This window comes from Suricata suricatta, chromosome 14, assembly GCF_006229205.1.
Source record: "Suricata suricatta isolate VVHF042 chromosome 14, meerkat_22Aug2017_6uvM2_HiC, whole genome shotgun sequence".
Lineage (NCBI taxonomy): Eukaryota > Metazoa > Chordata > Mammalia > Carnivora > Herpestidae > Suricata > Suricata suricatta.
The window spans coordinates 34327132-34352703 of NC_043713.1; the positions used below are offsets into that span (position 1 = coordinate 34327132).

Consider the following 25572-nt stretch of genomic DNA (forward strand, 5'->3'; position numbering starts at 1 on the left):
TGTTATTTTGCCCAGATTTCAACCATCACTTGTGTCTGAATTTTTTATTGGTTGATTCATTCAACAAATATTTACTGAGCATCTAGTATGTACTAGGTACTCTTTTTGGCTCTGGGGATACCAGCTGAGAATGAAATAAAACCCCCAGCAATCTCAAAGCTTAAAACCTTGTGGGAAAGTACATCCACTATGAGACCTCTAAAGCTAAACCATAGCAAGACTCTACCTTCTTCCCTTCTGGCTCTCAAAGTGCTGAACCAAGCATGGCTATACAGCAGGGGAGCAGAAAATATTTTTTACCTGATTTTTAAAATATGAATGATAAAGAGAAAGAAGTGTTTGAAATTATAATTTTAATAATTTTATCCAGTTTCAAAAAACATTTTTTTAAAAACTGCCTCTAGCCCCAAACTGGTTATTAAGTCCCTAAGTTTCTTTCTAATGTTTTATATGGTTAACAGACCTTCCCAAGGAGTAATTCTCTGTGGCATGGGTCCAGTCCGCAGCCTCCAACCCTTCAGTTATGCATCTCTCCTGTGGGGCTGGCATCTTCCAGTTCCTGGGAGGAAGCAATGAAACAGCCATCCTGAGGGTCAGCTCCATGCCTCTCACACACCAGAAGCTTAACAGACCACAGTACATCCTTTCCCCTCTCGAGGCTCTGGTCCTAACCCCATACTGATGACTCTGGTCCATGTGATGACTGAGAGACAGAAAGTCTAGGCCAGTGAAAATGGCAGCCCATTCTCCCCAGTAAGTTTACTGTCTCTTGTGATTCATTCCCAAGACCATGAACTCTTCAGGTTTCACTGGATGCCCTACACACCACGACAGTGAGTTCTGGTCTTGTCCTCTGCACTGCCAAACTACTTCCACCTTCATTTGTTCTTTTTATCTCCTCTCCTTCCTACATACTGCATTTGTAGACTGTGTGCTGTATAGACTTCCAGTACTTTGCATCCTTCCCCGGGAAGTTTTACCCTAATCAGTGTGCAGGTCGCTTCTCACTTCACTCCACTTCCATTTTGGTGTGCCCTCAGGAAGAGGAATGCAGCATCTGCACAATAAGCATTCTTTTCACGGACTTTGTTTTGATTGTGTGGATTATATAAAGCACTTATAATTACCCCCATTTTAGTAGATCAGAAAAGGAGAGCTGCCCTTCGCAAACTGCCTTGACTTCCTCCTTTCCCTCCGGGGATGGAACACTTCCTCTCCAAAGCTGTGCATCATGCGTCCCTCTTGAGTAGCTTCTCTGCACCTGTAATTATGCTGAGCACTGAGGATATATTAAGGGCCAAGCTGCAGTCCCTTACATGTAGACACCAAGTCCAGTAGGGGAGGCATACAAAAACAGACAACCAAAATACTGTGTGGATATAAAATGGGGTAAAGCACAAGGTCTCAGAGGGCAATATACCATACATCCTAACCAAGCTATATCAGGTCAAAAAGGCTTTCTAACACTGAAGTGAGCCAGACATAGGGTTAAGGAGATGGCAGGCATTCCAGGCAGAAGGATCAGGGTCTTTGCAGGCAAGAACATGTTCAATAACTAAAATACCTCAGGGTCTCTAGAACTGGGGCCAGATCCTGAAGTTCTGCTCAGCCCTTCTAAGGAAGTGGGGTATTGCCCTGATGTTACTAGGAAGATATTAGAGTCACTTTAACTGATTAATCAGAGAAGTATGATTAAATACAAAGAAGACTCCAATGAGGGCAGAAGTAGATAGAAAGAGAAAGTCAAGGGGGTGAGAGGTAAGAAAATCACTTGAAGAATTACAGAAGATTCAGTCAGGAAATATTTGTTAAAATGTTTAAAGAATGGCCATATCTGTAGTAAACCCTAAATATTACACACACACACACACACACACACACACACACACACACACACTTGTCAGAACTAATAAACAAATTGAGTAAAGTTGCAAGATATAAAATTGACATACAAAAATCAATTTCATCTCTATACAATACCAATGAAAATTTAAAAAAAAGAAAAATTCATTTTACAAAAGCATCAAAAAGTATAAAATATTTAGGAATAAATTTAACCAGGGAGGTAAAAGACTTGTACACCAAAAACTGTAACATGTTTATGAAAAAAATTAAGGCACAAATAAAGGGAAAGATGTCCTGTGTTTATGGATTGGAAGACCATGTTGAGATGTCCATGCTATCCAAAGCAATTTACAGAGGTAATACAATCTCTATCAAAATTACAATGATGATTTGCAGAAATGGTCAAATCCATCCTAAAATTTTCCCCCAATCTCAAAGGACCCTGAGCAGCCATACAATCTTTAAAAAGAACAAAGTTTAAGTTCTTACACTTCCCTATTTCAAACCTGCTACAAAACTACAGTAATCAAAACAGTGCACACATATAGGCCAATGAAACAGAATACAGAGCTCAGAAATAAGCCATCGCATATACGGTCAAATGATTTTTGACAAGGGTGCTAAGAACATGGAATGGGGAGAGAACAGTCTTTTCAACAAACAATGCTGAGAAAACTGGATATCCATGTGCAAAAGAAGGAAATTGTACCCTTATCTTACACAATATACAAAGCTTAACTCAAAATGGATCAAGGACCTAAACATAAGAGCTAAACCTAAAACTATTGGAAAATATATAGGGGAAAAAACTACATGACGTTGGATTTGGCAACAATTTCTTGGATATGACACCAAAAGCAGAGGCAACAGAAGGAAGAATAAATTTCACTTTATCAAGTTGCACCAAAGGACATAATCAGCAAAGTATAAAGACAACTTATAGGATGGGAAAAAATATTTACAAATCATGTATCTGATAAGGAGTTAATATCCACAATATGTAAAGAACTCCTACAACTCCAAAAAAATTAAGTAAAACTGAGTGAAGGGTTTATTAGATTTCTCCAAAATAAATATACAAACGATCAACCTGCACATGAAACTATGGGAAATGCAAATCAAAACCACAATAAGATATCACCTTACGAATGGTCACTATCAAAAAAATTTTTAAAAAGTGTTAGCAAGGATGTGAAGAAATCGGTATCTTTGTGACCTGCTGTTGAGAATGAAAAATTGTACAGCTGCTATGGAAAATAGTATAGCAGTTCCTCAAAAGGTTCAATACAGAATTGCCGTAAGATCCAGACATTCCACTTCTGGATGGATGGATGGATAGATAGATAGATAGATAGATAGATAGATAGATAGATATACAGATATATAGATATATAGATACATACCCAAAAGGACTGAAAGCAAGATCTTGAAGAAATATTTGTGCATTCGCGTTAATAGCAGCATTATCTACAAGAGCCAAAAGACAGAGGCAACCCAAGTGTCCTTTGAGAGATGAATGGATAAACAAAAGGATACACAATGGAATATCATTTAACCTGAAAAAGGAAGGAAATCTTGACACACAAAATAACATGGATTAACCCTGAGAATATTAAACTAAGCAAAATAAGCTAGGCACAAATGACAAATCGGTACAGTCCACTGATGTAAGGTACCTAGAGGAGTCACATTCAAAGAGATGGAAGTAGAAGGGTGGTCAGCAGTAGATGCAGGGAGGGGAAATGGGAGTTGTTTGGTTGGGCACAGAGCTTCAGTTTTGCAAAATGAAGAGTTCTCGAGACTGGTCACACAACAGTGTGAACACACCTAACACTACTAAACGTTACACTTAAAAATGGCTAAGATACGGGGTGCCTGGGTGGCTCAGTCAGTTAAGCGGCCGACTTCACTCGGGTCATGATCTTGCAGTTCGTGGATTGGAGCCCCGTGTCAGGCTCTGTGCTGACAGCTCAGAGCCTGGAGCCTGCTTCAGATTCTGTGTGTCCTTCTCTCTCTGCCCTTCTCCTACTCGGGCTCTGTGTCTCTGTCTCTCAAAAATAAATATACATTAAAAAAAATTTTTTTAATGAATAAGATAGTAGGTTTTATGTTATGAGCCCTATACCACAGTTTAAAAAAATAAAATGTTGGGGCGCCTGGGTGGCTCAGTCAGTTGTGCATCCAACTTTGGCTCAGATCATGATCTCGCAGTTCATGGGTTCGAGCCCCACCTCGGGTTCTGGGCTGACAGCTCAGAGCCTGGAGCCTATTTCAGATTCTGTTGTCTCCCTCTCTCTCTGCCCCTCCCCAACTCATGCTCTGTCTCTCTCTGTCTCAAAAATAAACTATAAAAAAATTTTGTTTTAGAATAATGCAATTTAGAAAACAAAGTGTTTCTAAAAGAATTACACTGCTATTGAGTTTTGCTTCCAAAATTCGGTTTGGGATCATCTTTATCACAACGTTAGGCACAACAGTAACAGCCTTTACTCCCTGTCCCTTGAGAGCCAATGGAGGGACTGACATGGGAGTCCAGCAAAAGGAGAACAAAAGATCAGCTCCATTGCAGCTAAGAGCTAATTGAAAAGCGTAGCTTCGGCTCTGTAGCCAAAGGGGCTGGCCCGCCCTTCGCCCCTAAATCAGAGCCCCACTGCCAAACAACCTCTGGCTTGCCCTGCTCTGCACTCCACAGGGGAGGTGGAATCCTGCAGACAGGCTGCCTCTGATCACAGGGAGGGCAAGGCCTGAGCTCTGCATCTTCCACCACCGCCCCCAGCTTCTCATCTCCACACCCCAACCCAGAGAGGGGAGCCATGGGAGATTCCAGGAGTGTAGATGTCCTTCCACTTGGGGAGTGGGAAGCATGTCTTCTCCCCGCAAAAAGCTATTAGACAAATTAAAATCTACGCCCCCCAATGTTTTCAAAGTTTTATACTGAATTACCCAAATAGATCTCCTCTTCACCCCACCCTGACTACTCCCATTTCCTCCACAGGATCTGGAAAGGAGTCTTGGCACATAGCAAGCAGCGCATTTCCTAGAAGTCTCATTTGAAAATAGTTTCTCCAGGGGTGCCTGGGTGGCTCAGTCAGTTAGGCATCTGACTTTGGCTCAGGTTATGATCTCATGGATCGTGGGTTCAAGCCCCACATCAGGTTCTGTGCTAACAGCTTGCAGCCTGCTTCAGATTGTCTCCATCTCTCTCTCTGCCCCTCCCCCTCTTATGCTCTCTCTCTCTCAAAAATAAATGACATTAAAAAAAATTATTTGCAAATAGTTTCTCCAAACTGTCACTATAATCTTGCTGCCCATGGGGCAAGGGGCTTAACAGTGGCGAGGCTTTCTTAATCCTCACGGAGCATTTGTCAAGAAGGGATTTTTCATTACCTTTGAATCAGAAGGACTGTACTCTGATAGAGAGCACAACCAAAGGGCCCCACAGATTTGCTCTAGCGGAGAAGGGGACGTGTAGGAAGGAAACTTTTGACCTGTTGGGGCCTCCAGTGAAGGGTCAGGGATGAGGCCAGCAGTGCTGGATCTCCTCCCAGCCCTCCCTCTTCTAGATCTGGAGACTGAGGATAAGGGTGTGGGCACATCTGCCCAAGCACACCAGAGCTTTGGGAGGAAGCGACGGAAACCCCCAACCCCTTCTCTTTGATGCATGAAGTTAGTGAAACACACCAAATGGAGCAGAGTTGGCCTGACGAGGCCAAGTGGCAGCAAATGGGAGCAAGATCCCTCAGAAAAAAGGTGGGGGGAGTCTAACAGAATAAGGGCTCTGAAGGGGAAAGCAGTTCTGGAAGCATCACATGCCTAATGCTATTTCCTCCTGCTAGCTCTCTCTGATGCGGACACGGGATGAAAGACGGGGTGATGCCAGAGCCCCAGCTTTCTTGCTGTGAGGTGCCCCCAGGTCTGCCTGATGAAGAAGCATCCTCTCACATCTGGGCAGCCCACAGTTTGGATAATTTCAAGAGGCCCACCGCCGTGAACTTGAAAACAGGGAAACAGCCAGGTGGACTGATTCTTCAAACCAAAGCTCCAGGAAAAGGCCAAACATCTTACAATAAGCGTAACTAAAAATTACTGCTGAAATCAATAGTTTTCCCACAACCCTTCAGATGCTTCAGAAAGATGTGCTGTCTCTTCCCGAAGCTTGGCGGTGCCCATACCCCCCTTAGAACAAGTGGACCTGAGTCCCCGCTGTGGGGGCTCACACATGGGCCTGGAGATCACAAATGCCAGCGGATTCTTCCCGTGGCACACAGTCTGTGGGCCTTCGCAAAGCAGAATGAGCAATCTTCTCTTCAACAGGCCGGCCGTCAGCCTCTTCCCTCTCACGCCCCCTAGTCCGTGCCAATTCTTCCCATAGCAAATGGAGCGTCCCCTCCGGAGTTGCATGAGTGCAATTAGGAAATATGGGCTGCAGCAAACAGGGAGAAAAGACCTTGGGCTCCTTGGCATGTTTGTGGGGTTTTAGGACCAGGAAGACTGGAGCCAGTTTCTGAAACTCCGCAAACACAGGGCTGGCTGCCAGCATGGGTCACAGGGCCGAGGAGTGGCTTTCTGAAGAGCTGAGTTCAGAATCGATTAAGCAGCAGGGCTATTTATTGACCACTTTAGATTCCACAGAAAGGGCAAAAAAAAAAAAATAATCCACCACGAAAATGAAATCCTGTCAGTAGCCCCAATAGGCTTGCCCACCAACTAACAAGAACAAGGTAAATTTGAGCTCAATTTACTCAGATGGATAATAAAACTTTCAATTATGGTTGCATTATTTGTTGCTATATGGTTGAAAGATTAGGTGACAATATGCAAAAAATAGTTTCTTCATATTATAATATTTAGTAATGTCATTTTATTTTTTATATGTTTCATTAAATTGTTTTGTGGCTTTATTATCTACCCAGATGCACAGCCCAGAAATACAATTATTCAGATTTAGAAGCAATAAAATTTGGCATGCATTTTCTCGTATTCAGAATTCCTGCATGTTAAAAAGAAATTATAGCGTTCTTCCCACATTGCACTGCTCTGAGGCCCTCACAGACCTATTCATTAACCGAAGACATTACAGAAAGCACACCATTTAGGTTAAAGGGCCCTTCGGATAACAGATATGCATGCACGAAGCAAATATTTCAATGTAGCCCCGCCTTTTGATTATGACAATAATAGAGGCAAACGGATATGCGTTTGCTGTAATGTGCTGCTCAGTGATGGATCCATTGAGTGGTGAAAACTCTGATTGCAAAGCAGCACACAGAGAAAGCATTATGACAACAAAACCTATCTTTGTAACTATCAGGAAGTGGGAGTTTTACTACTTGGAGAAAAATGAAAGCTTCCTGGGGAACTGTATTTCAGAAGAGTTCTATAAGATGTGAATCCTGAACATATTTCAGCTGCCCATGGAGCAGTGGGTGTAGACAGGTTTGAGCTGAGGGATGGTAGCCCCTGTGCCCAGAAATATTTCTTCCACGTCATAATCCTAAGCCTCAGAACCCCCCATTAAAGTGCAGATAAATACTTTGGAATATTTGTCCACCACTGGGACCCTATCACATGTTTAACAGATTGTTAGTGGAAATCATGGAAAACAAATGTAACACATTATAGAATGTATCAAATGACTATGTCAAGTCTTTGGGGGGGGGAGGGGAACAGTTGACAGTGTTAAATGGAGGGAGGTATCAAAAAAGGGAATGAAAATGCCAAAGTGTGATCTTACACATGCAATTTAGGAAAAGATAAATTACAAATTGAAAAAACATATTTGCCACACATACCATCAAAAAGGATTCATGTGGAGAATATACAAAGAACTACTAACAATCTGTAAGAAAGGAGCAAAAGAAAATGATAGAAAGGGACAGAAGACATGAACAACCATCTCCCAGAAGAGCAAATACATATGGCCAATAAACATTTGAGGAAATAGCAAGGAAATACATAATGAGATGTCTTTGATACCCATTTGATTGGCAAATTAAAAAAAGATGCCATTATCAAGTGTTAGAAATTACGTGGATACACAGGATTATCGGGGAGAGTAAACTGGTAAAACCTTATTGGAAAAAAATTGGCATTATCTCATCAAGTAGTCAAATGTCATATATTCTACAACCCCCAAATTCCACATCTAGGTATATACTCCAGAGACACTCATACATATGTGCAACCAGGAAGAATGTACAAAATTATTCATAGTAGTACTATTCTTGGAAGCAAAAATCTGGAAATATTCCAACTGGATAAGCAAATTCTAGAGTACTACACAATGAAATATTGTGAGGCACTCAAAATTAATGAACTGTAGCTACACACAACAATATGGTTGACTCTTTGCAATACAATATTTGGGGCGGGGGTGGAACGCTGGTTCCAGAAGACTAGAGGCAACATGATTTCTTTTCTAAAAAATTAAAAATAACCCAAAAAACACCATAATCTTAGAAATGTACATATATAATAAAACTTTTAAAGAAGATGAAAAGCACAAGATTCAGAAAAACGACTAGCTCACATTGGGGAAAGCAAGCAATGAGCAAGAAAAGCCACACAGTTATGCCAAGATCTAAATCCTGTGGCACACACATGCTCTTGGGCCAGAGACTAACCCAATTCTAAGCATCGAATATGCTATGTGATTAGTGGTCAGACCCCTCTGATATGCATTTGTGTGTGTGTTTGTCTATGTGTGTGTGTGTGTGTGTGTGTATTTCATTTACATGCTCACCAAGGAAAATAGTGTGTTGATTATAAATGAGCAATTTAAAGTAATCTGTTATTGTTATGATGATGATCAAGAAGCAATGAAACAGACATCCCCTGCGCAAAATTTTAATCATCTAAGACAAAGGAGAGGGAGGAGGATACTGGAGAATCGGGTAAGATGAAGAGAACAATAATTACCCAGCTTATGTCACCTTCTTATAGGGTAAAGACTGCCATTGGAAAAAAAAAAAAGAAAAATACAGAGGGTAAAGGAAGGTTTAAGTAAACAAGAGAGAGGACCTCACTGAGTGTGGGGTTCCTCAATCTAACTATGCCTCAGAAAGCACCTAGTGAACTTGGAAAAAATACAGAAGTCTTGCCCCAACGTCTAAAATTCTCAGTCCATTCAGGCTGGATTATGAGGATGTTTAGGTGCTCTCCAGTGTTCCTAGGTGTCACCAAAGCTGAGAACCTCTGATCTTGTAGGGAAGATGTCAGGTCTGAAATCAGCCTACCCAGGTGTTCTAGTTCCATGTCTCCCATTACCTACAGAGGCTTTGCTCCACTAATTTTAGCTCCTTGAATTTCTATTTCCTCATCTCTAGAGTGGAGAGTGTCAAGAGTGAGGAGGGGCAAGTGGACTCAAGACATCTAAAGGGCCTCATATACTGATTTCATGACCTCCCCTTCTATTTCTGTGCTAGGCTAGAAGAGTAATCTCAGAAAAAGGGACTTCGTCTGCTTCAATTCAGGGAGTAGAAAACTGTGCACAAGTCATCAATTTCCTGGATGGATGAATGGATATTGCTAAAGGAGTGATTAATTAAAGAGGCACTATCGTCTAGTGCTTAAAAGCAGGTGCTGGGAAGCCTCCATTCAAGACAAGTCAATGACCTCCATCTTTAACAACTCTTTCTGCTATAGTTAAAATTTTAAAAGAAAAAAAATAAAATCAAAACCAATTGCTGTGGACCAGAGGGGGGGCGGTGGGAAACAGAAGATCAAGGGACTGAACATACCCCTGGGTCTGCTGCAGCCTGAGCCGGAAGCAGGAGTGATAATCTTAGACCTTGGCTTCCACTGGTTAACAAACAGATATTCTAGGAGACTGAAGTTAGATGGAAAAGCTAGGATCACTGCATTAAGCCAGGACTGAACAGAGCTCCCACAAAAGCAAAAGGAGGCCAGGGGGAAATAGTAGCCTGCTGCCAGGGGCAACAGGCTTATGAAGACATTAGACTGGAGGGAGAAAAAAAAGTCATAGACTTATGACCAGAAAGTGCAACTAAGACAACCACAGATTCTGTGCCTACATGTGAGATCCCTCAATATCAACATAGAACAAAAACCTCAATGCATGCATCAAGCTAGAGGCAACCACAAAATATATTTGAAAGGAAAGTTTTCTAGAAAAATATAAATGACCAAAATTGACTCAAGAAGAAATAGAAAGCTTGAATAAACTAGTGATTATTGAAGAAGTAGAATCAGTTATAAAAATCTCCTTTCCCTCAAAACACCAGATGGAAATAATTTTAAAGGTAACTTAACAAATCTATAAGGAGCAGACAATTCATATCTTATACAAAATATTTCAGAGAAAGGAAAAATAAGAGAAAGTTACCCATCTAATCTACTGAATACCAAAATGTGACAAAGGCAGTACAAGTAATCAAATTATAAACCATTCTTGTGAACACGGATATAAAAATCCTAAGTAATAAGCAAATAAATTTCATAAAATATATAAAACTACTTCAAAAATGCGTTTGTCAAAGGAAGGTAAGGATGCTCTCTTATAATGGAGATATATCGTATGATTTTCTCAATAGGCACACAAAAAGCTTTTATACAAGATGTCTTACTCAACTAATAATATCAAGATTAAAGAGTGAGATGTAAAAATGGAAAGGAAGATTAAAAACCAGCCTTATTTATGATAACATATTTGTACATACAGGAAATCTGAAGGTATCTAGCAAGTATTGGAATAGATAAGAAAACTGAGCAATCCTCATGTACAAAAGATAATCTTTAAAGAGCTGACAACAGGAACACCTGGGTGGCTCAGTCAGTTAAGTGTTTGGCTTCGGCTCAGGTAATGATCTCGTGATTTGTGGGTTTGAGCCCTGCGTCGGGCTTTGTGCTGACAGCTCAGAGCCTGGAGCCTGTCTTCAGATTCTGTCTCTCCCTCTTTCTCTCTATCCCTCCCCTGCTCGCACTGTCTCTCTCTCTCTCTCTCTCTCTCTCTCTCTCTCTCTCTCTCTCTCTCTCTCTCAAAAAATAAATAAAACATAAAGAAAAAAACTTAAAGAGCTGACAACATTCCTATCCACTAGTGTGAAGAAATAATAGGAAAAATATCTCATTTACAACAGCAAGAAAAATGATGAACTTCTCAAAAATAAAATTGAAAAAATCTATTTAAGAACCTTATAGAGAAAATTTCCAAAATGTTACTGAGCATCATAAAAGAAACTTCAACAAATGGAGAGCTATACCATGTGCATGCCTGGGATGACTCGATTGTATAGAGGTTCAATTCCATCCCCAAATTACTAGATAAACTCCACGCAATTAGAATCCAAATCCTGACAGGGCTTTTTATGGAGCCACACAAGCTGATCCTAAAATGCATGAAAGAAGCCAAAATTACCTAAAAACAAACAGAAGAATGACATGAAGAGATGTGCCCTGCCCATATCAAGTTTTCTAATGAAGCAATGGTCTGGTGCTATGGCAACAGCCCACAGAACAGTGAGACAGAACAGAGCTGAGAGGCAGCTCTCACACGGCACAGAAGGAGAATGAGGGTGAAGATGCAACTCGTGAGTGAAGTGTCCTGGCGGAAGTCTCTCCATCTTGGAAGGATGAAAATAGATCTCCACCTCATTGCATTCACAAACATTAAATTCCAGATAGATGAGGGAAGAAACTCTCTAAAAATTGAAAAAGGAGGCTATCTTGGTGATAACAAAGAAAAGTATTTCAAAAATAGGACCCACCAATCACTAACCACAAAAAAAAATCCTAAAAAGACAAAACCACCTCAACCATAAACATTTGATTACATTTAAATAAATGTAAAACTTCTGCCTGTTAGATGTTATCATAAATTTCAATCCACAAAATTAATACCCAGACTCTACAAAGAACTTCTATGCATAAATTTTAAAAAGACAAATATCCTACCTTAAAAGTAAAATATACCCTGAAATATAAAGCATGTATACAGAATATTAAGATCTAATAAAATTGGGTGATAGGCATGTGTCTGTTGTATTGTTCTCTAAAGTTTTCTGTGTGGTTGAAATAGTTCAAAATAAATGTAAATAAAAATAAAGGCAGTGCTTTAACACTGTTCAACTTTTTAGTTAAGGATCTCAGCTTCTTCTTCTGGAAAACTGGAATAGTAATACTACTATTGGATTATTGGATAAATAATATTGGATAAGGGGCTTCATAAATGGCTTGGCAATTGCCAGTAGTTACTAAAGCCAGTTTCTTTCATGTTGATATTAATATAATTAATCCAATCATTCTTTTCTCTCCTACACAAAATATCCTTAAACCTACCACATAAAAACAAAAAGAAGAAAGATCAGTCATACTGAGCCTTTGACCTAACTGATGTAGCACATGCTTTTGAGTGGTGTGTGACATGTATTTATTTGCAAGGAAGCTGGGCAGGTCCAGGCCTGGATAAAACCTAAAGTATGAAGTGTAATAAGCATTGGTGTCCACACATGCATCAGAGTTCCCTAATATCTCCAAAGCATCTACCCCTGCCTCATCTGCTATTTTCCACTGAGGTGTTAACCAGTAACAAAGGTGTTTGTGAGTATTCCTCTGTCTTAAGACAGGATTCTTAGAAATAAAATGTCTTTCAGACCCAGAGGACTGGTATTAATAGTGGATTAGGTTCTACCCTAAACCCCCTCACGTCACACCAAGTAGAAATGTCTTATAAGGTAGGACTGGAGTGCCTTGCTAGCTCAGTTGGAAGAGCGTGTGATCTTGGAGCTGTGAGTTCAAGCCTCATGTTGGGTGTACAGATTACTTAAGTGAATAAATAAATAAGAACTATTTTTTTAAAAAAAAGGTAGGACTGGAGCTGAAAGTGTAAAAGTCATTTTCCCTGACTTCTGAGCCAATATTATTGCATTTACACACACGCGCAGAATTTTCTCACACAACCTCTGCTTTTAAATGTAAGTAGAGCCATCTAGAATAGGCCAATCATTATATCCAGATACCCTGTTGTGGTCTGCAGGGTAAAGGTCTTGTCCCCGGAAGGTCACGTGGTCTTGAGAGGGTCTTGAGAGGGAAGTGCACGTCCCTTGAGAGGCACAATCATCCCTAGAGTCAATTATCCAAAGAGGTGGTAGGTTCCCGAAAGGCAGGCCTCGGGCAGGGAAGAGAATCTTGCTTCTCCCAGAGCCTCATTTTATAGGCGCTGTTCTTCAAGGAGTCAGGATGCCCGGGGTGAGCTCCTGGGTAACAGATGCGGAAATGATGCCCACCTCATGAAGACGTGCTGGGAGCAGGAATGAGAGGAGTCCTTTCACTGCTAAAGAGCAAGTCACAGCCTCACTGCGGAGTCTGTAGTGTGGCATTCTCAGCTTTCTGCCTGGGTTGGTTTCTCCTTGGCTTTCTTCCCAAGGCCTCAGTAAAGTATTATTGGAGAATGCCAGCACTGCCCACACTTGACTTGTTAATGTGCATTTCTATGTGAGAATTAATAGGAGGTCCTCCAATAAGAGCTAATTTTTATGTTTTTAAACTCATAAAATAAGAACAGGAGTATAAAGAATGTTTAAGCGGAATTAACATGTCTTCTTGTGATTCATGTCTACACGTTGTCACCAAACACTTCTCCCAGTGAAGAGGCTTTTCCCACTCTTACCAACTAGATCAGGTATTTAAGTCTTTCTGTGTAACAAACCATTCCAAAACTTAGTGATGTGAAACAGCATCCATTTAGTATTAACTTGTGATTATGTGGGAGAGCAAGCTGGGCTGGGCTCAGCAGGCCAGTTCTCCTGCCAGCCTCCGCCGTGCTCACCCCTATGGCTGGAGAGAGCTCACAAGTGGGATGGGGGCCACTTGACCAAGGAGGGCTCCATTCATATGACTGGAAATTGGTGGCTCCTATCACCCAGGGTGGCCGGTGTCCCTGGGTCACATTTCTCCAGCAGGCTTGCCCCAGTTCATTGACCTTGGGTTGGCTAAGGGCTTCCAAGAGCAACAGGAGAAGACAATTTCAATGGACAAGTGCCTTCAAGATCTCTTTTGTGTCACATTTGGTAATATTCCACTGACTTAAACAAAAGCACATGGCCAAGTCCAGAGTCAGTTTAAAAGGGCCCTACCCAAGGGTGTAAAGGGAATTGTCATGACCATGTTTTCAATCAGCCCTAAACAGCCTGGATCTTAATCCATAAGACAGGGAAGAATTTCCCTTAGACACACAACATGCCCTCACACATTTACACACTCACAGCCACACGTGCACCTCACATATTCTCACAATAAGTACATGTACATACCTATCACAGCCACACATGTCCCAGACATGTGGACACATCCCCATAAGAAAGAATTACATGGACATATACATAAAACTAGTCATGTGTATAGGTATAAAAGTCAACTTACAAGGCAAGGCTTTTGCTGTACGTACTCTGCTTCATTTTAACTCCCAGCTTTTCTTTGAGAAAATCTGCCATGGCAAATTCATGACGAAGAATCTGCTGCTACAACCCATCCTTTGATATGAAGGGTTAAGCGATTAAAGATGACCCAGCCTGCCAGCTGCAGGCCAGACTCTGTGGTCTGATTTCTCAAGAAGATACAGCTCACTTCCCAGCGGTGATTGCAAGATTTAAATCTAAGTCAGGAGAGAGAAAAATGCAATTCTTAGTATGCTGTTAGTTAGAGCACAGCTAGAGACAGCATAACCAATGAACAGCCAGAGTTTTATAGGACTGTTTAGCCATCTTACTAGATGGGAAATAAGGAGATGCATTTTCATAGAGTTTCAGAACTGCAGGGCTTTAGAAGGTCCCCTGACCTGGCTCCCAGAGTATCCAAAGTGGATGTGCTATGTTCTAGAAAAGATATAACTTTTTAAATAAAGATCTCCTCATTTTCTACTGAAAGCATATGACTCTGTTCCATGTTTTCATATCTATGCATATATTATCAGCAATTTATAATTAATAAGTGTTTATACTCATAAATTTTTAAGTGACAATATTATTGAAAAAATATGTTAAAAATAGGATTCCATATATTTTCATTTCTCCCAAGTTTCTTATGCCAGAGCTGGGGAAGGGGGGGATTATTTTTCCCTATACAGGCAAAATTTCTAGAGAATTTATATCTGAAGAGCCAAACAGTGTTTCAAATATAGAACACTCTCGTAAGCTCTCCATATCTCCCTATAGATTCCCAGCCCAGGACTGATCTGTATATTCAGCCCCCAACTCCACCATCTGAACTGCCTTTTAAAGCTTACCCCCTGCTTACTGCCTCTGTGATCCAGCCAAGCACAGCCCTGTCCTCTCCCCTGCTCAGACCCACTGGCTGCTGGATTGCACCCAGTGTGTTTTGGTGTGTTCGGGCTGCTTTAACAAAAATACCATCAACTGGGGGCTTAAACAACAAACATTGATTTCCCACATTTCTGGAGACTGGAAGTCCAGGATCAAAGTGCTCCCAGACTCTGGGGCTGGCGAGACCCCACCTCCTGGCTCACAGATAGCCATCTTTTCATTCACACCCTAGAAAGGGCCAGGGATCTCTCTCAATCATCTTCAAGAGGGCTCCACCCTCAGAACCTATTCCCTTCCCAAAGGCCCCACCTCCCAACACTATCACATTGGGTGTCAGGATTTCAATACACGAATTTGGGGGAGGACACAAAATTCAGTCCCTAACACCCATACTTAGAGACACCTGGAAAAAAAAAACTGCAGAAGCTTGCAATAGGTGGGTGGTGGTAAGCAGCTGCTTAAGGTTCAGAAAGCTGGTTATGATAAACTGAGACGATAGTTTTGAGATACACCCACTACCTGTATCCCGTCCACGTGCGAGTACCCACAGAGACCCGCCCCCCAATGCTATCCACCTCAGGCCTGCAAACCCGAGAGCATAGACACCCAGGCAGGGGGACAGCAAGGTGTACCTATGGGGTGGTGCCCGGTCTGCTCAGTCCTAGGAATAAGGGCCCAATGTGCCCAGTCCTTCTGAAGTCTGTTTTTAAATCTTAGCAAATAATTAAAATTATAAGTCTGTCGGCAAGACAGAGCATTAATTAATTAATTAAACGAGCAAGCAAAAACAGTCAAGTTTTCGAAGTTCATACTATGATCTTAACAATGCCAGTAAAATAGGGGCGCCTGGATGGCTCAGTCGGTTAAGCTCAGGTCATGATCTCATAGTTCGGGAGTTCGAGCCCCATAGGGCTCCGTGCTGACAGCTGGGAGCCTAGATCCTGCCTTGGATTCTGTCTCTTTCTCTCTCTGCCCCTCCCTCGATCGCTCTCGCTCGCTCACGCGTGCGCTCACTCTCGCTCTCTCTCTCTCTCGCTCTCTCTCTCTCTCTCTAACATTAAAAAAACAAACAAAAACACAAAAGATTCCCAGTAAAACAGGAAAGGGCAGGATTGCACCTCATATCCCATTATCCAAAACCATCTTTGATCTGATTCCAAAGGCCACGTCCTTTCCCAGGGACCTCATCCTGCCCTCCAGGGCCAAGGACAGCCTTTCGCCCCGCAGCTGGGGTAAGCAGCTCTACCTGAGCGCAGTGTGATGTTTAAGAACAAACGCGTACTTCCCAAATTAATTAAACTTTGCCCTGGTTTAGACTTCCAGGTCCTCTGCGGCACCTCTAAGTTCAGCCTCATTCATAGCTGATTTTAAAAGTGATGGACCAAACGCCACCAACCTCCTGACTGCAGTATCTCGACCATCCCCACCATTCACGATCCTCTTCGTCCAGAAGCCCCTGCGACGTGACTTTCCCCAGGACCTGCGCACGCACACACGCACGGACACACGTGAGCGATCACACGCATGCGCTCAGGGAAACGGTGACGCTATGATGGATTGGTAGGGTTCCGCGATATAACAATATGCTAACTGTAGGAACTACCCCAGGATTTTTTTCAGAAACTTTAAAAACAAGTACAACCCACTCATCAAACGATTGATGAAAACAGGAATAGAAAAGCCGGTGGTAAGTGAAGTTTAAATTTGATGAGGCAGCATTCACTCACTCAAATGGTGAGCAGAGAGCCTACCCCTCACTCAGCCACGGCCCTCATATCCAGGAGCCCATCTCCTGTCACATTGCTTCAAGTCATCGGCCTGCAGCTCTGTGCACCAACGAGCAGTTGGTTATGCCCATTTGACAGAGAAGACAGAGGTCCAGAGAGATCATAAAAGATTTGTGCTAGAGGCAAAAACAGATTCCTCTCCCACATCTGAAATGGCATTCCCTGCCTCCCGGCCTGTCCAAACCTCCTAATCCCCGCCCCCGGCCGCGCGAGCGCTGTTATGGGGCTGGAAGCTGTATCCCAAGCATTCAAACGCAGGGTCTTCTAGTCTCCCATCTACACCGGGAACCTAGCACAGAGCCGACTGCACAGTAGGGGCTCTAGGATAGAGGTTGTGGTCACACATACAGAAAAGCCTCTTGAGTTCTGCCAAATACAATTTCTGAGTCAGGGCAGCCAAGAGAGGCTGCCAGAAAGGGGAGGGTGGAGTTCTGGAGGTCAGAATGCAGCAAATGCCTGCCCAGCACCCCTTGAGCTCAAAGGCTGGGATTTCATATTTGATTCTCTGCATCAGAATGATTATTTTAAAGGGCCAAAAAAAAAAAAAAAAAAAAAACCTTGACAGAACAGAGAACAAACAAGATCAGCCCACTGCTAGGCCATGCTAGCTGACTATAGTTCCTGCAGCCTGTCCTATGTGGCTGTCTCCAAGAAGGCAAAAAATACAAAGTCCGCACCATTCAGAAGCTGATAGATCAGTTTGGGAAGCCAGTATGTTCCTAGACATGAATTAACAATGAGGTTCCCATGTGTGTTCTCAGCCCCTTAGGTGCTCTTGGGGTGCCCAGTTCAGATCTCTGAAAAGATGTGAGGGCACAAAAAGTCAGGAGGGCCTTCACAGGAAATTTGAATCTGGGCCTGGGACCAAAGAATGAGCAGACTGTGATAGAGTGCATGGTGAAGTAAAGGGGGCCATCACAGGCAGACACAAGAACCACAGGCTCGAAGGAGTACAGTTGGAAATGAGACATCGGACACTGCCTGACCAGGAAATAGGGTTTGAATTGGGAGAGAGAGAAATGATACTAGAAGGTCAGTAGTTCACATCCCATGGCCCTTGGACAGTATGAGGAAGAAGCTGAACTCTTCATTCACTTGGCAGGGCAAACAGTATCTATAATTCCCACCTTAGTCCTTGGGTGTTTAGCAGAAGTGGAAACAAATATATGCAAGATGGGGAAACAAACAAACTAGATGGTACCAAGGCCTAGTGTTGGACCCGAGGCACTTGCAAACGGTCTCAGGACAGAGACAGCCTGTCCCACAGTTGGCTAGGGCAGTTCTGGAAGCCAGCAGGGTGCTGATGCCAGAACATGCCTTCCACACACACACTCTTCAAGCACTTCTCAGATGGCCTTGCTGGGGCCACCTCCCGCCATCACCCTGCAGTAGTGCTGGGCGCACTTGTTAGAAGCACCTGGCCCCTCAGAGACCCTCAGCCCGGGAACAGGCTGCCCAGGTGCCCTCAGGACAGCTGTTAAATAGCCCATCTGCTAAGCCTCTACCAAGACTAGGAGATGGGGCTATAGGTGATGCCCTGGGCTGATGAAGCCAGAAACAGTTTGACACTAAATACCCCTCTCCAGAGTATAAAAGGAATAAAAGAAAATTAAGACATTGAATATAAATCTGGTAAAATAAAAGAAGTTATTTATTTTTCATTTTAGTTCCATAACAGGAAATGTAATACATAGCTTGATAGTAAAGGTTCATTGTAGGAGAAAGTGGTAATGCTCTGGGAGTGATTGGAGAAGCACCTGGAAAGCCCATTAAAAGACTTCCCAGTTTACCTGCCTCAGTGCCTTTTTTTTTCCATTTTTCCATTATTAGACCTTTACTGATACACAAATGCCCCATTAGGAACTCCACTTTTCTTTTTTACGATTAGTATCGTTTCTTCTATTTTTTATTGAAATATATTTGACATATAACATTGTAGAAATTTAAGGTGTACAACCTATTAATTTGATACATTTATATATCATAATATGATTGCCATTGAACGATAGCACCTCTATCACATCACACAATTAGTTATTTTTTGTAGTAGGAATAACTGATATCTAGTCTTTTTGCAAGTTCGATGATTATAATACAATATTGTTGTTTATCCTCACCACGCTGTGCCTTAGATCTCCAGGGCTTATCTATCTTCTAGTTGCAAATTTACACCCTTAAATGTCTCTCCTATTCTCCCACTCCCTACTCCTTAGCAACCACAATTTTACTCTCTGTTTTTTACCAGTCTTGTTTTTTTAGATTCCACAAGTAAGTAATATCCTGCAGTATTTGCCTCCCTGACTTATCTCACTTAGCATCATGCCCTCAAGGTCTATACACGTTGTCACAAATGGCAGGATTTCCTTTTCTCATGGCTGAATAATATTCTATTGTATATTGTACACCACACCTTTTTTTTAATGTTTATTTATTTATTCTGAGAGAGCTTGCACTCACTTATTCAGGGGAGGGGTAGAGAGAGAGGGAGAGAGAATCCCAAGCAGGTTCCACACGGTCAGTGCAGAGCCCTAGGCAGAGCTCGATCTCACAAACCATGGATCATGACCTGAGCTGAAATCAAGAGCCAGATGCTTAACTGACTGAGCCACCCAGGTGCCCCACTACATCTTTATCCATTCATGTGTTAATAGATACTTAGGTTATTTCCATATCTTGGCTATTGTGAACAATGCTATAGTAAAAATTGGAGTGTGGATATCTCTTTAAAATCCTGTTTTTACTTCCTTTAGGTGTATACCTAGAAGCGGAACTGCTGGATCACATGGTAGTTCTATTTCTAAGTTTTTGAGGAGCTTCCATATTGGTTTTCCATAGTGGCTGCACCAATCTATATTCCCAACCAGTAGCGTATAAGGGCTCATTTTTTTCCACATCCTTGCCAATACTTTTTATCTCCTGTCCACTTGATGAGGAACTCCACAGTCTGGTTTTACCAAGCTACTTGGGGTTTCTGCAACATGCCACACTCCGCAGATCACCAATCCTCCCTGCTGGCCAGAACACCTCCCCACCTTGTCTGCCATGTAGACTTGTGCACTTTGACTCAGTTCAAACATAGCCTGAGCTATTCCCACAGCACTGTATCCACCCCTCTTCATCACCAGCTTCATTGTTCTGATTTCCTATGTAGATGTCTGTGCCTCCCTTCCCCCCATACAAAGTCTCTAAGAAAAGAGGTCAAGTCTTATTTTGTATTCCAGGTCTTTACAGGGTGCACCTAATGAATGAGTCCTATGAAAATGCTAGCACCTTTATAACTTGCTGGTATTTCTCCTATGCCAATTTGTTAAAAAAAAAAAAAAAAAAGGCAGGCTTTGATGCAGGGGAATATCAGGAACCAGACAGAAAGTCATCCCTTGGGGGGAACACATGTGTTTCTTTATTTAATCAGTGCAGTAGGTGTCCAGATAAAGGATAAACTGGTAAGGGCTTAGGAAAGGTAGAATACCCACATGGAAAGACCCTCCCAACCTGACCAGTGATGCCCAAAAGACTAATAAGAGTTACAGTGAGGTAGAATCTTCTCATATTGACTGTCTGTCTGAGGTGTTCTGTGGCCTGGTGCTCACACTTAACATCTTACACATCTGATCTCACTTAATCCATACAACAAAACTGTTCACTTAATCCATACAACAAGACTGGGAGTAGGTTATGCTCATCCTGACCCTCCAGGTAGGGACCCTGAGACTCAGAGCAGACAAGTAATTTGCTGACAGCCATGCAGCTGGCCATGAGAGGAGTCAGGATTCAAACTGACTCATCTACCTGCCCCAAAGCTCTTACTCTCAACTGTGCTGTCAAACAAGAAATCAGGCTGAATCTGTAGGTCCCATTTGGTTGGTAAACTTGTTTATATACATACACACTATCTTCCTCAAATCCTTTTGGACCATAGCAAGGCATTAAATAACTAATTATAAATCAACTGGGGTCTTAATAAATTAACATCTTCACACATGCTTAAAGTCACCTCTCCTCTTACGCAAGAACCTCTCTGTGGGGTGAGAGGTGGAGGCGTCACACCCCTGAAGGAGATGGTGCCATGGGATAGGAGAGAGGTAATAGGAGAGGGAGAGTAAAGGAGAGGAGGAGGGGCTGCATGGATGAGCTGCCTGTGAATGCAGAATCTGCAGATTCTGTCCTCACAAAACCCCTTTACCACAGACACTGTTGCTCACGACCCTGCTTACTTACACCCGGTCATCTGCAATTGCCTCATAAGGATTCCCCTGCTCCCAGGCTCTTCTGCCCCAACACAGCCCTCTCATGAATGCAGCCTAAGCTCAATGAAGCCCAGCCCAGACCTTCTCTGACACATCTGGGTACTCCTATTCCCTTCTAACTGAAATGTAAAATCCTCGGCTCAACTCAAGGACTTCTGTACTCAGCCTCCAACCAGAGCCACCCCAGGTACTGGCTCAGACACCCCAGGCTTCAGCTTCAGGCCCAGAAAATGACTCACTGCATCCTAAATGAGCTTTGCTCTCCTTGTTCTACTGTTTCTTACTCTTTCCTTCCCCCTGGAACACCACCCTCTTCTCTCAGTCTGCCAACACACATTTGTGGAGCACCTACTAGAAATTAGACACAGTCCTGGCATGTAAGAATAGATTTCTCCTTCAAAACTTGGTGTAAGTGCTGAGTTCAACATGAAGTGCTCATCATTCTCCTGATGAGAAGTAACCTCGTCCTTCTCTATGTGCTCAAATATTTACACCATTTGGTCTTGAGCCACAGGCATGTACCTGCCTCCCCAGCCCCGTAAGCTCCTTGGCAGCAGAGAGCATGGCACTGATGGCAGGAAGCTCCATTGTTGATCATGGTGAGCTTCAACCCAATCTGTATTGGACTGATGGACAGTTCCAGAGTTCCTAGATCATTTCCCATTGGTGTGGAAGCCACACAAAGACTGTGTGTTATTGAAACAATTGTCAAAATACCAAAGAATAACTTCTCTAAAGGATCTAAGTATTGCAAAGATATAATGGAAATCACCCAGTGGCCTGGATAATTTTAATTTACCAGACACTTTTTCTTATTATGCATCCACACAATTAAACAAACTATGTGAATCTATAACACTCCATGCTATCAAACAGAGATGCTATGCAAGTCATGATAAAGTAGGCTGAAAATATACAATGCATTCCCTCTTGGGCTTAACTTCTAACCTCTAATGTTAAAAATAAATGTAGATGTCAGCCTTGGGACCCATCATTCCATCAGCCATTTGAAAACCATTTATTAAACACCCATTGTATCAAGTCCTGTAGTTGGGCTATGAAGTAAATGGATATAGCTTTTCCCTCCAAGTGTTTCTGTACTGGTCAGGAATGTAAGACTTACTCAGATGAAGGAACCAAACTAGCAATGCACAGACAAGGGCCAGGTAATTTAATTTTTTAACATGAATGGTAAGGAAAAATCAAAGTAAAAGAAACATCTGAACAAACTGAGGGTAATCATGAAAGATGTATTAGAACCATAATACTTTCTCAGTAGAGACTAATATGAACCTCAGTAAACCCTGTATTAGCCATCTTAGAGCATCAGGTCAGGATGGTTTTAGGGGGTGGAGGAGCTCTAGTGTGTAAGGAATCTAATCCTTTAGGTTTTTCATTTATTCATTAATTCCTCTATTTATTATTCAACAAATATTTGTTGAATGCTTACCCTGTGTCAGGTAATATAGTGGTGAATGAGGGGGACATGGTTCTTATAAACTCACAGAGTTTGGAAGGCACTACAGGAGAGTGTCTTTTTTATATTGGAACTCCATGCCTTCAAATGTAGGTTGATAATTCAAATGAGTTGAATTCCTAGGTTCCTAGGCATGGACCAAATGAGGATCAGGACAGAGGGGCGGTATTTCCAGATGCAGGATGGACATCAGGAGGAAATCTTGCTGAGAATAAATACCAGTCATAAATTTTAGCATTTCATTTTAAAGGTTTAAGATGGAGGCTTGGGGGGCAGCTATGGAGAAGGGGGGAAAAGGAGCTTCTGCCCAAGAAAGGGAGGCTGCAGAGGGTGCTGCACCAGGGTCAGGCCCCACCCTCAAGCTGAGACTTGGCATTGCTGACATGGATGGAAGAGCCAAGAAGTGAAAAAACAATGAAATGGGGCTGCCATCAATGAGGAAGCATCGTGCAATGCCAGCACTTGATTTGGAAAGTATTCATAGGCTTTCTTGGCTAGGATATTTAAGACAAAAATAGAAATATTCTCATCAATGATTTATAAGATTGCTTTAGAGAGATGGGGCAGAACCCAGTATCACAAAGAGTAGCAAAGCAGCCTCCTAATTTCTCACTGGGGTGGAGAGAGTGGGCCAGGGGAGAGAGCAGTGAGAGGGTGCTCCTTGCTCCTATCACAGAAATTAGAGCCGGGAAAAGCTGCCAGTTCAGCTGGTGTGAAACTCAGAAATCCAACCACTTTTTGGACACTTTCAGCTGCAGTTTTATTCTTCTCTAGGGTAGAAGCCTCCAGATGTGATATCTGAAAGTTGCATATACATTGTAGAGAATAACAATAATATTAACAAATCAGCAGCCAATCAGGTAGGAATGTTATTCTAAACAGAGAGTATCCTCTTCTAGATTCCACCCTTGGAAGAGGAGGAGATGGGGGTCAAGGGATGAAATAGGAACATATTTAGAAAGAGCAGCAAGTGAGAGAAAACCTTCTCACAATAAGGTAAGGTCATTTCACAGTTATGTGCTGAGCTTATTATAAGCCCATTCCTGGATTCTGTTCATTGTCAATTATGCACGAACTGACTCTGTGTCTTGGACTCTCCATCAGAAGCATATGGGATGGGAGAGGAGAAGTCACTCATTTTAGACCAGCCGCCCTGGTCCCTGATACCACCTGCTTCCACCCCATCCAGCATGAAGCTTCCCAGCCAATCTTCCTGAAACGCAAAACCTCATCAATCACCATCATCGTGGGGACAACCTTCTGCCCCTATTGCCCACTTGCAAGACCAAGATCCTACTCAGATTGCCATACTGAAGCTCTCCAGTCATCCAGTCAGACTATTGTACACACAGGGTGCCAGGCTTTGGGATGAGGAACTGAACAAGAAAGAATAGTCATACCTTCAAGGAGTTTATAGTCTACTGGTACTGGGGGAGTGAGGAGGAATCAATGAGTAATTAATTAAATAGTGACAATAGTGCAGATAGCTCCAAAACATAGAGTATGGTGGGCGTGCACAATGGGTTACTATCTTGGTCTGTGGGTCAGGCAAGTTAAGACCTCCCTAAAGCAGTGGTATTCAAGGAAAGATGGGAAAACTGAGCCTCAGTTAGCTAGGAAAATAAAGGGGCCAACACTTCCAGGCATGGACCATTATGACACTGAGAGACACCTTGGCCATCTGGAGAATATGATGCAAGCATGAAGAGTGAGGATGAGACCGATACCAGCTGGGACTGGTGACCTGGACAGGGGAAAGGGAGAAGTGAGAGAAGACAGGCCTAGTAGGGGAAGGGGAGGGGCCTGGGTGAGTTATGAGGCTCCTGGAATACCAAGCCAATGAGATTGGGCTTTATCCTGAAGACAGTGGGGAACCACTGAAAGTTGTTAAGAAGGGAATTGGTGTGACCAAATCTATGTTATAGAAACCTCATACATGTGGGTCAGAGCAGGTAAGGCCAATGCACAGAGACCAGTTGGAAGACTGTGGCAATAGTGTAAGTAGGACAAAATGTGGATCTGGTGGGAAGGAAGCAAAGATGCAGTAGAGCTGACAGGACTTGGTGACCAAAGGCGTCTGCAGGATGAGGCAGAGGATATGGTCAAGAACGATTCACATCCTGACTGAGATGCTGACTTAAGTGATGGAGCACTAACCAAAATAGGGACTTCAGGTGGGAGAGATTTTTTTCTGAGAAGAGAAAATCCCTGAGTATGAGAGTCTTCTGATACCTTTAGCAGTTGTAAATAAGAGGCTGAGGCTCAGTAAGACAAGGGGACTGGACATGTTCATAGGAGTATCAGGGTATGGAGATCGCTATCCTCAATGTGGTGTCCCTAGGAGACTGCACAGCATACAAAGAAGGCAAATTAAAGGACATGACCAGGGTAACCCTGACATTTAAGGACTGGGCTGTCAAGGAGACTAGCAGGAAGTAGAAGGTAATCAAAGAGACACAATGTTTTTCTTGGAAGAGAAAGAAGATACTGCCAACACGTGGTTAATAATGTAAGATGAAAACTAAAGAGATAGCTACTGGTTTGGGCAAGGGAGCAACCGATGACTTCCGTAAGAGTAATTTTAGTAAAGTGGGAGAGGCAACAGCAGATCTAAGCGCATTACAGAACAAATGGGAAACAAAGAAGCAGAGAAAGCCAGGGGAGCCACCTATTTCAAGACCTCTGCCAAGAATAAGAAGGAGGGAAGGCAGCATCCGAGAGCCACGAGCAAAGGCAGGACTTTGGAAAGGACCTGGCCTGTCACTGGGAAGCTCCTAGCACACTGGGGAGCTGCCAGGGATGCCTGCAATGGGTGTAAATAGGGAGTGAGGGAGTGACCCCTAAGCTCCATTCTGAATCTGAGATTTGTGCCTCTCTGGAGAACGAAACATTTCAAAACAGTCATTTCCACAGAGCCCGCTGAGGACTGGGAGCCAGAC

General features: G+C 42.7%; 1 long non-coding RNA gene across 2 annotated transcripts in view; it reads right to left on the reverse strand.

Moving 5' to 3' along the window:
- Window positions 1–336: 336 nt before the first annotated feature.
- Window positions 337–25572, reverse strand: part of LOC115278187 — a 38984-nt gene continuing 13748 nt past the window's right edge. For both annotated transcript variants that reach the window (XR_003902748.1, XR_003902749.1), the window contains exons 4-5: window positions 14224–14455; window positions 337–559 (exon numbers count right to left, since the gene is read on the reverse strand). This is a non-coding gene — a long non-coding RNA (uncharacterized LOC115278187). The remainder of the gene's footprint in view (window positions 560–14223; window positions 14456–25572) is intronic.